A 10,504-nucleotide genomic window follows, 5' to 3' on the forward strand; every position below is an offset into this window, starting at 1 on the left:
GATGATCAATAGTGATGACTTTTTCTGGTATACTAAGGGTAAAATCATTTTAACAGTACACAAAGGTATAACATAAAACTAACAATGGCTTATGTGTCCCTCCAGAAACTTTCCTGTCATATATCAACAAATGTGTTTATGTATATATGCCATTTTCTTTTAATTTGCACAAAAGCTATTGCACTTTTTATATATAGAATAGTATCTGTCCTATATATAAAGCCTCTGAATTGGAAGAACTTCACATGAAGAAAACTTCTGCCACTTTAAGAAAGGTGTGAAAACAGCTGGACGCGGTGTCTCAAGCCTGTAATCCCAGCACTTTGGGAGGCCGAGACGGGAGAATCATGAGGTCAGGAGATCGAGACCATCCTGGCTAACACGGTGAAACCCCGTCTCTAAAAAAAATACAAAAAGCTAGTCGGGCGAGGTGGCGGGCGCCTGTAGTCCTAGCTACTCGGGAGGCTGAGGCAGGAGAATGGCGGGAACCCGGGAGGCGGAGCTTGCAGTGAGCTGAGATCCAGCCACTGCACTCCAGCCTGGGCGACAGAGCCAGACTCTGTCTCAAAAAAAAAAAAAAAAAAAGAAAGGTGTGAAAACAGCTGGGCACGGTGACTCACACCTGTAATCCCAGCACTTTGGGAGGCTGAGGCAGGTGAATCATGAGGTCAGGAGTTCGAGACCAGCTTGGCCAACATGGCAAAACCCCACCTCTACTAAAAATACAAAACAATTAGCTGGGCATAGTGGAGGCACCTGTAATCCCAGCTACTCGGGAGTCTGAGGCAGGAGAATCGCTTGAACCCGGGAGACGGAGGTTGCAGTGAGCCAAGATCGTGCCACTGCACTCCAGTCTGGGCGACAGAGTGAGACTCCATCTCAAAAAATAATAATTAATTAATTAATTAATTAAAAAGGATGAAAACAATGTGGCTCTATACTATTTCAAGAATTAAGGTCTCAATCACACACCAGTCTTCCAAGTCAGTGTTGTTTTAGAATAGCTATATTATTTCCCTTTTGAGAAACATTTCTTCTCTCTCTTTTTTATTGAGACAGAGTCTCAGTCTGTTGCCCAGGCTGGAGTGCAGTGGGGCCATCTCAGCTCTCTGCAACCTCTGCCTCCCAGGTTCAAGCAATTCTCCTGCCTCAGTCTCCCGAGTAGCTAGGATTATAGGCGTGTGCCACCACACCCAGCTAATTTTTGGATTTTTTTTTTTTTTTTTTTTTGAGACAGTGTCTGGCTCTGTCGCCCAGGCTGGAGTGCAGTGGCCGGATCTCAGCTCACTGCAAGCTCCGCCTCTCGGGTTTACGCCATTCTCCTGCCTCAGCCTCCGGAGTAGCTGGGACTACAGGCGTCCGCTACCTCGCCCGGCTAGTTTTTTGTATTTTTAAAGTAGAGACGGGGTTTCACCATGTTAGCCAGGATGGTCTCGATCTCCTGACCTCGTGATCCACCCGTCTCGGCCTCTCAAAGTGCTGGGATTACAGGCTTGAGCCACCGCGCCCGGCCTAATTTTTGGATTTTTATTAGAGACAGGGTTTCACCACATTGGCCAGGCTGATCTCAAACTCCTGGCCTCATGTGATCCACCCATCTTGGCCTCTCAAAGTGCTGGGATTACAGGCATGAGTCTCTGCACCCAGCCAAGAAACATTTATTTTATTTATTTTTTATTTTTTATTTTATTTTTTTTGAGACGGAGTCTGGCTCTGTCGCCCAGGCTGGAGTGCGGTAGCCGGATCTCAGCTCACTGGAAGCTCCGCCTCCCAGGTTCACGCCATTCTCCTGCCTCCGCCTCCCAAGTAGCTGGGACTAGAGGCGCCCGCCTCGTCGCCCGGCTAGTTTTTTTGTATTCTTTAGTAGAGACAGGGTTTCACCGTATTAGCCAGGATGGTCTCGATCTCCTGACCTTGTGATCCGCCCGTCTCGGCCTCCCAAAGTGCTGGGATTACAGGCTTGAGCCACCGCGCCCGGCCGAAACATTTATTTTCAATGAATGGCTCCTATGTGTCTGTTTTGACAGCCTTCAGCTAAACTGGGGTTTCAGTACCAGAGCAGCTAGCAGCCCTGCCCTGATGGGAAATGAAGGGAGCTGGGCATGGGTGTCTACAATGCGTGTCTCATGGGGTACTCTTTAACCTGGTGGAAGGTCTAATGCTTAGTTGTCCCACCTGTGCCCAGGGGTTCCTTCACATGGGAAATGTGTTTATCCTGGCAGACGCTCCTTGTGGCTGTTGTCTGGTCTGTGTTCAGTTTATGACTGTCTAACCATCGCTTTGATGCTAAGAGCCTAGCCTTGTGTTCTTTCCAGTGTCCCTGGAAAACCTAGGTAGCCCCTGGTTCTTCAGATGAAAGGCACCCATTCAATCCACCACAGTAGTAAATATGATCAAAGGTTTATTACTTACAGATCCTGGGAAGGAAGGGCACCATGCTTCAGGAGTGCCATCCTCTGTCCTCAGGTCAGGCAAGCCAGAAATTAAGAGTCAGGCAGAGAGTGAGAGAGGCAACTAGTGGTATGTATAATAGAATAGTATGGAGTCCTGATAAGTAAGCGAAATGAGGACGGGGTCCCAGGTGGGGGAGAATAACAAACAATTGTTCTGAGAAAGTGCTAATCACAAACTTGTGGGCACAATGACCTGTTTGGCATGTAGCCCCAGCATTACAACCTTGTTCTGCATGTAGCCCCCTCCTGCAAGATCCTAGAAAACCTCCCTCCAGCCCCTACCTCTTGGCAGACAGTCCCTTCTTTGCTATGCTGCCCACTGCACCCTTGCAACATATTTTCACACTTTCTCTAATACATCTGCCTTTTTTTTTTCACTTTTTTTTTTGTTGTTGTTGTTGAGACGGAGTCTCACTCTATTGCCCAGGCTGGAGTGCAGTGGACGGATCTCAGCTCACTGCAAGCTCCGCCTCCCGGGTTTACACCATTCTCTTGCCTCAGCCTCCCGAGTAGCTGGGACTACAGGCGCCCACCACCTCGCCCGGCTAGTTTTTTGTATTTTTTAGTAGAGACGGGGTTTCACCGTGTTAGCCAGGATGGTCTCGATCTCCTGACCTCGTGATCCACCCGTCTCGGCTTCCCAAAGTGCTGGGATTACAGGCTTGAACCACCACGCCCGGCCTTTTTTTTTTCACTTATAATTGCATTTATTTTAATGCTGAATTTACTCCCATGCCATCAGTTTTTCTTTCTTCCGTTTCTTCTGGGATATCTTTTTCTTCTGGGCAACCTCCTCTTCTGGTTTAGGAACAGTCTGTTCCTTTTCAGTAAGGATCATCTCAGTGTAGCAGGGAGAGCTTATGTATGGGTTAATCTAACCATGAGCTCTGTAGGTCTGGCGGCGCTTCTTAGGTGCTTTATTCGCGTGGATATGCTCAATGACCAGAGAATCTATATCTAAACCCTTAAATTCAGCATTACGCTCTGCATTTTTAAGCATGTGCAGCAAAGAGTCAGCACTCTTTTTGGGCCACTGACCTTGTGCCCAGCCCCACTGCTTGGCCTGGGCACCTCTGCCAACTCCACCATTGCAACGTTGGAATGGTATATACTGTCTCTGTACAGTGACATCTTTCAGATACTTCGTGGCTTTTTGTATATGCATACGCTTGACAGCCTGGGCAGTTTCACGAGTGTTCTTAAAGTGAACATGAAGATGGGGCGGAGCAAGATGGCCGAATAGGAACAGCTCCAGTCTCCAACTCCCAGCGCGAGTGACACAGAAGACCGGTGATTTCCGCATTTTCAACTGAGGTACTGGGGTCATCTCTCTAGGGAGTGCCGGACAATCGGTGCTGGTCAGCTGCTGCAGCCTGACCAGCGTGAGCTGAAGCAGGGCGAGGCATCGCCCCACCTGGAAGCGCAAGGGGGAAGGAAATCCGTTTTCCTAGCCAGGGGAACTGAGACACACAACACCTGGAAAATCGGGTAACTCCCACCCCAATACTGCGCTTTAAGGAAACAGGCACACCAGGAGAATATATCCCACACCTGGCCGGGAGGGTCCCACGCCCACGGAGCCTCCCTCACTGCTAACACAGCAGTCTGCGGCGATCTATCCGCAAGGTAGCAGCGAGGCTGGGGGAGGGGAGCCCGCCATTGCTGAGGCTTAAGTAGGTAAACAAAGCCACTGGGAAGCTCGAACTGGGTGGAGCTCACAGCAGCTCAAGGAAACCTGCCTGTCTCTGTAGACTCCACCTCTGGGGACAGCCCACAGCTGAGGTCCAATAGGGAAAGCAGCGGGGGCCGGTGCAGAGGCGAACGACTCTGTCTGACAGCTTTGGGGAGAGCCGTGGATCTCCCAACGCGGAGGTTGAGATCCGAGAACGGACAGACTGCCTGCTCAGGTGGGTCCCTGACCCCTGAGTAGCCTAGCTGGGAGACATGCCCCACTAGGGGCAGTCTGACACCCCACACCTCACAGGGTGGAGTCATCCCTGAGAGGAAACTTCCAAAGGAAGAATCAGACAGGTACACTCGCTGTTCAGCAATATTCTATCTTCGGCAACCTCTGCTGCTGATACCCAGGCAAACAGGGTCTGGAGTGGACCTCAAGCAATCTCCAACAGACCAACAGACAGTCCTTCTGACTGTCAGACGGAAAACTATCAAACAGGAAGGACACCTACACCAAACCCCATCAGTACGTCACCGTCATCAAAGACCAGAGACAGATAAAACCACAAAGATGGGGAAGAAGCAGGGCAGAAAAGCTGGAAATTCAAAAAATAAGAGCGCATCTCCCCCTGCAAAGGAGCGCAGCCCATCGCCAGCAACGGATCAAAGCTGGTCAGAGAATGACTTTGACGAGATGAGAGAAGAAGGCTTCAGCCCATCAAACTTCTCAGAGCTAAAGGAGGAATTACGTACCCAGCGCAAAGAAACTAAAAATCTTGAAAAAAGAGTGGAAGAATTGACAGCTAGACTAATTAATGCAGAGAAGATCATAAACGAAATGACAGAGATGAAAACCATGACACGAGAAATACGTGACAAATGCACAAGCTTCAGTAACCGACTCAATCAACTGGAAGAAAGAGTATCAGCGATTGAGGATCAAATGAATGAAATGAAGCGAGAAGAGAAAACCAAAAGAAAAAAGAAGAAAAAGAAATGAACAAAGCCTGCAAGAAGTATGGGATTATGTAAAAAGACCAAATCTACGTCTGATTGGGGTGCCTGAAAGTGAGGGGGAAAATGGAACCAAGTTGGAAAACACTCTTCAGGATATCATCCAGGAGAACTTCCCCAACCTAGTAGGGCAGGCCAACATTCAAATTCAGGAAATACAGAGAACGCCACAAAGATACTCCTCCAGAAGAGCAACTCCAAGACACATAATTGCCAGATTCACCAAAGTTGAAATGAAGGAAAAAATCTTAAGGGCAGCCAGAGAGAAAGGTCGGATTACCCACAAAGGGAAGCCCATCAGACTAACAGCAGATCTCTCGGCAGAAACTCTCCAAGCCAGAAGAGAGTGGGGGCCAATATTCAACGTTCTTAAAGAAAAGAATTTTCAACCCAGAATTTCATATCCAGCCAAACTAAGTTTCATCAGTGAAGGAGAAAGAAAATCCTTTACAGATAAGCAAATGCTTAGAGATTTTGTCACCACCAGGCCTGCCTTACAAGAGACCCTGAAGGAAGCCCTAAACATGGAAAGGAACAACCGGTACCAGCCATTGCAAAAACATGCCAAAATGTAAAGACCATCGAGGCTAGGAAGAAACTGCATCAACTAACGAGCAAAATAACCAGTTAAGATCATAATGACAGGATCAAGTTCACACATAACAATATTAACCTTAAATGTAAATGGACTAAATGCTCCAATTAAAAGACACAGACTGGCAAACTGGATAAAGAGTCAAGACCCATCAGTCTGCTGTATTCAGGAGACCCATCTCACATGCAGAGACATACATAGGCTCAAAATAAAGGGATGGAGGAAGATCTACCAAGCAAATGGAGAACAAAAAAAGCAGGGGTTGCAATCCTAGTCTCTGATAAAACAGACTTTAAACCATCAAAGATCAAAAGAGACAAAGAAGGCCATTATATAATGGTAAAGGGATCAATTCAACAGGAAGAGCTAACTCTCCTAAATATATATGCACCCAATACAGGAGCACCCAGATTCATAAAGCAACTCCTTAGAGACTTACAAAAAGACTTAGACTCCCATACAATAATAATGGGAGACTTCAACACTCCACTGTCAACATTAGACAGATCAACGAGACAGAAAGTTAACAAGAATATCCAGGAATTGAACTCATCTCTCCACCAAGCAGACCTAATAGACATCTATAGAACTCTCCACCCCAAATCAACAGAATATACATTCTTCTCAGCACCACATCGCACTTATTCCAAAATTGACCACATAATTGGAAGTAAAGCACTCCTCAGCAAATGTACAAGAACAGAAATTATAACAAACTGTCTCTCAGACCACAGTGCAATCAAACTAGAACTCAGGACTAAGAAACTCAATCTAAACCGCTCAACTACATGGAAACTGAACAACCTGCTCCTGAATGACTACTGGGTACATAACGAAATGAAAGCAGAAATAAAGATGTTCTTTGAAACCAATGAGAACAAAGATACAACATACCAGAATCTCTGGGACACATTTAAAGCAGTGTGTAGAGGGAAATTTATAGCACTAAATGCCCACAAGAGAAAGCAGGAAAGATCTAAAATTGACACTTTAACATCACAATTGAAAGAACTAGAGAGGCAAGAGCAAACACATTCAAAAGCTAGCAGAAGGCAAGAAATAACTAAGATCAGAGCAGAACTGAAGGAGATAGAGTCACAAAAAACCCTCCAAAAAATCAATGAATCCAGGAGTTGGTTTTTTGAAAAGATCAACAAAATTGACAGACCACTAGCAAGACTAATAAAGAAGAAAAGAGAGAGGAATCAAATAGACGCAATAAAAAATGATAAAGGGGATATCACCACCGACCCCACAGAAATACAAACAACCATCAGAGAATACTATAAATGCCTCTACGCAAATCAACTAGAAAATCTAGAAGAAATGGATAATTTCCTGGACACTTACACTCTCCCAAGACTGAACCAGGAAGAAGTTGAATCCCTGAATAGACCAATAACAGGCTCTGAAATTGAGGCAACAATTAATAGCCTACCCACGAAAAAAAGTCCAGGACCAGATGGATTCACAGCTGAATTCTACCAGAGGTACAAGGAGGAGCTGGTACCATTCCTTCTGAAACTATTCCAATCAATAGAAAAAGAGGGAATCCTCCCGAACTCATTTTATGAGGTCAACATCATCCTGATACCAAAGCCTGGCAGAGACTCAACAAAAAAAGAGAATTTTAGACCAATATCCCTGATGAACATCGATGCAAAAATTCTCAATAAAATACTGGCAAACCGGATTCAGCAGCACATCAAAAAGCTTATCCACCATGATCAAGTGGGCTTCATCCCTGGGATGCAAGGCTGGTTCAACATTCGCAAATCAATAAACGTAATCCAGCATATAAACAGAACCAAAGACAAGAACCACATGATTATCTCAATAGACGCAGAAAAGGCTTTTGACAAAATTCAACAGCCCTTTATGCTAAAAACGCTCAATAAATTCGGTATTGAGGGAACGTACCTCAAAATAATAAGAGCTATTTACGACAAACCCACAGCTAATATCATACTGAATGGGCAAAAACTGGAAAAATTCCCTTTGAAAACTGGCACAAGACAGGGATGCCCTCTCTCACCACTCTTATTCAACATAGTGTTGGAAGTTCTGGCTAGGGAAATCAGGCAAGAGAAAGAAATCAAGGGTATCCAGTTAGGAAAAGAAGTCAAATTGTCCCTGTTTGCAGATGACATGATTGTATATTTAGAAAACCCCATCGTCTCAGCCCAAAATCTCCTTAAGCTGATAAGCAACTTCAGCAAAGTCTCAGGATACTAAATTAATGTGCAAAAATCCCAAGCATTCTTATACACCAGTAACAGACAAGCAGAGAGCCAAATCAGGAATCAACTTCCATTCACAGTTGCTTCAAAGAGAATAAAATACCTAGGAATCCAGCTTACAAGGGATGTAAAGGACCTCTTCAAGGAGAACTACAAACCACTATTCAGTGAAATCAAGAGGACACAAACAAATGGAAGAACATACCATGCTCATGGATAGGAAGAATCAATATCGTGAAAATGGCCATACTGCCCAAGGTTATTTATAGATTCAATGCCATCCCCATCAAGCTACCAATGACTTTCTTCACAGAATTGGAAAAAACTGCTTTAAAGTTCATATGGAACCAAAAAAGAGCCCGCATTGCCAAGACAATCCTAGGTCAAAAGGACAAAGCTGGAGGCGTCACGCTACCTGACTTCAAACTATACTACAAGGCTACAGTAACCAAAACAGCATGGTACTGGTACCACAACAGAGAAATAGACCAATGGAACAGAACAGAGTCCTCAGAAATAATACCACACATCTACAGCCATCTGATCTTTGACAAACCTGACAAAAACAAGAAATGGGGAAAGGATTCCCTATTTAATAAATGGTGCTGGGAAAATTGGCTAGCCATAAGTAGAAAGCTGAAACTGGATCCTTTCCTTACCCCTTATACGAAAATTAATTCAAGATGGATTAGAGACTTAAATGTTAGACCTAATACCATAAAAACCCTAGAAGAAAATCTAGGTAGTACCATTCAGGACATAGGCATGGGCAAGGACTTCATGTCTAAAACACCAAAAGCAACAGCAGCAAAAGCCAAAATTGACAAATGGGATCTAATTAAACTAAAGAGCTTCTGCACAGCAAAAGAAACTACCATCAGAGTGAACAGGCAACCTACAGAATGGGAGAAAATTTTTGCAACCTACTCATCTGACAAAGGGCTAATATCCAGAATCTACGAAGAACTCAAACAAATTTACAAGAAAAAACAAACAACCCCATCAAAAAGTGGGGAAAGGATATGAACAGACATTTCTCAAAAGAAGACATCCATACAGCCAACAGACACATGAAAAAATGCTCGTCATCACTCGCCATCAGAGAAATGCAAATCAAAACTACAATGAGATACCATCTCATGCCAGTTAGAATGGCAATCATTAAGAAGTCAGGAAACAATAGATGTTGGAGAGGATGTGGAGAAATAGGAACACTTTTACACTGTTGGTGGGATTGTAAACTAGTTCAACCATTATGGAAAACAGTATGGCGATTCCTCAAGGATCTAGAACTAGATGTACCATATGACCCAGCCATCCCACTACTGGGTATATACCCAAAGGATTATAATTACTCTACTACAAAGACACATGCACACGTATGTTTATTGCGGCACTATTCACAATAGCAAAGACTTGGAATCAACCCAAATGTCCATCTGTGACAGACTGGATTAAGAAAATGTGGCACATATACACCATGGAATACTATGCAGCCATCAAAAAGGATGAGTTTGCGTCCTTTGTAGGGACATGGATGCAGCTGGAAACCATCATTCTTAGCAAACTGTCACAAGAAGAGAAAACCAAACACCGCATGTTCTCACTCATAGGTGGGAACTGAACAATGAGATCACTTGGACTCGGGAAGGGGAACATCACACACTGGGGCCTATCAGGGGGAGGGGGGAGGAGGGAGGGATTGCATTGGGGAGTTGTACATGATATAAACGTTATGCACATGTACCCTAGAACTTAAAGTATAATAAAATAAATAAATAAATTAATTAATTAATTAAAAAAAGAAAAAGAAAAAAAAGTGAACATGAAGATTTGAACTTCTTGATTTGCATGATTTTGTGGAGTTCTCCAGGTCAAGTGAATAGCGAACCATTTTCACAGATTACCTCAGGCCGCTTAGAGAAAGAGGAAGAGTAGTTAAATCTGCCTTTCTTTACCTACAGCTGTCTTGGTAAATTCATTTACCACCTGCAACAAACAGGGTGTCACTTAAAGTTGAACTTAAAGCCCCTTTAAGTTGGTGGGCAAATGCCTGAATAGTCTGTTTAAAGGAAGCCATGGGAAAACAGGGGGCCTGGTCTGCTAGGTGGGAGAGATGCCTTTAAGTTCTTATCTCTGGCCTCCAGCTTGAGCCATTTGGGCGTGGTGTTTCACTTCTAATTCCTAGGCAACAACATTTACAGTGTTGTTCCGGTTACATGTTGAAAGTGAAGCTAGTTCCTAAATGTTTCCTGGTTGGCTTGGTTTTTATTTAGTATTGTCAATGGATCGTTTTCTCCTCACTAACTTTTCCAGTATATATATCCATATATATTTTATATATCTATATCTATCTATCTTTTACATGTAGATATATACACTGGAATATATATATATATATATATACTGCTAAGTGTGTGTGTATACTTTGACTAGTGTAGTGAAAATGTGTATATATATACTGTTACTAGTATATATACATGTATATACTATATATACACATATATACATATATATATTAGTAA

The 10,504-nt window shown here is 43.9% G+C and overlaps 1 pseudogene; it reads right to left on the minus strand.

The window, feature by feature from the left end:
* Positions 1 to 3,147: 3,147 nt before the first annotated feature.
* LOC117066506 lies at positions 3,148 to 9,873 on the minus strand (annotated as a pseudogene).
* Between the last annotated feature and the right edge of the window lie 631 nt (positions 9,874 to 10,504).

This window comes from Trachypithecus francoisi, unplaced genomic scaffold (assembly GCF_009764315.1).
Source record: "Trachypithecus francoisi isolate TF-2019V2 unplaced genomic scaffold, Tfra_2.0 Lachesis_group20, whole genome shotgun sequence".
NCBI lineage: Eukaryota > Metazoa > Chordata > Mammalia > Primates > Cercopithecidae > Trachypithecus > Trachypithecus francoisi.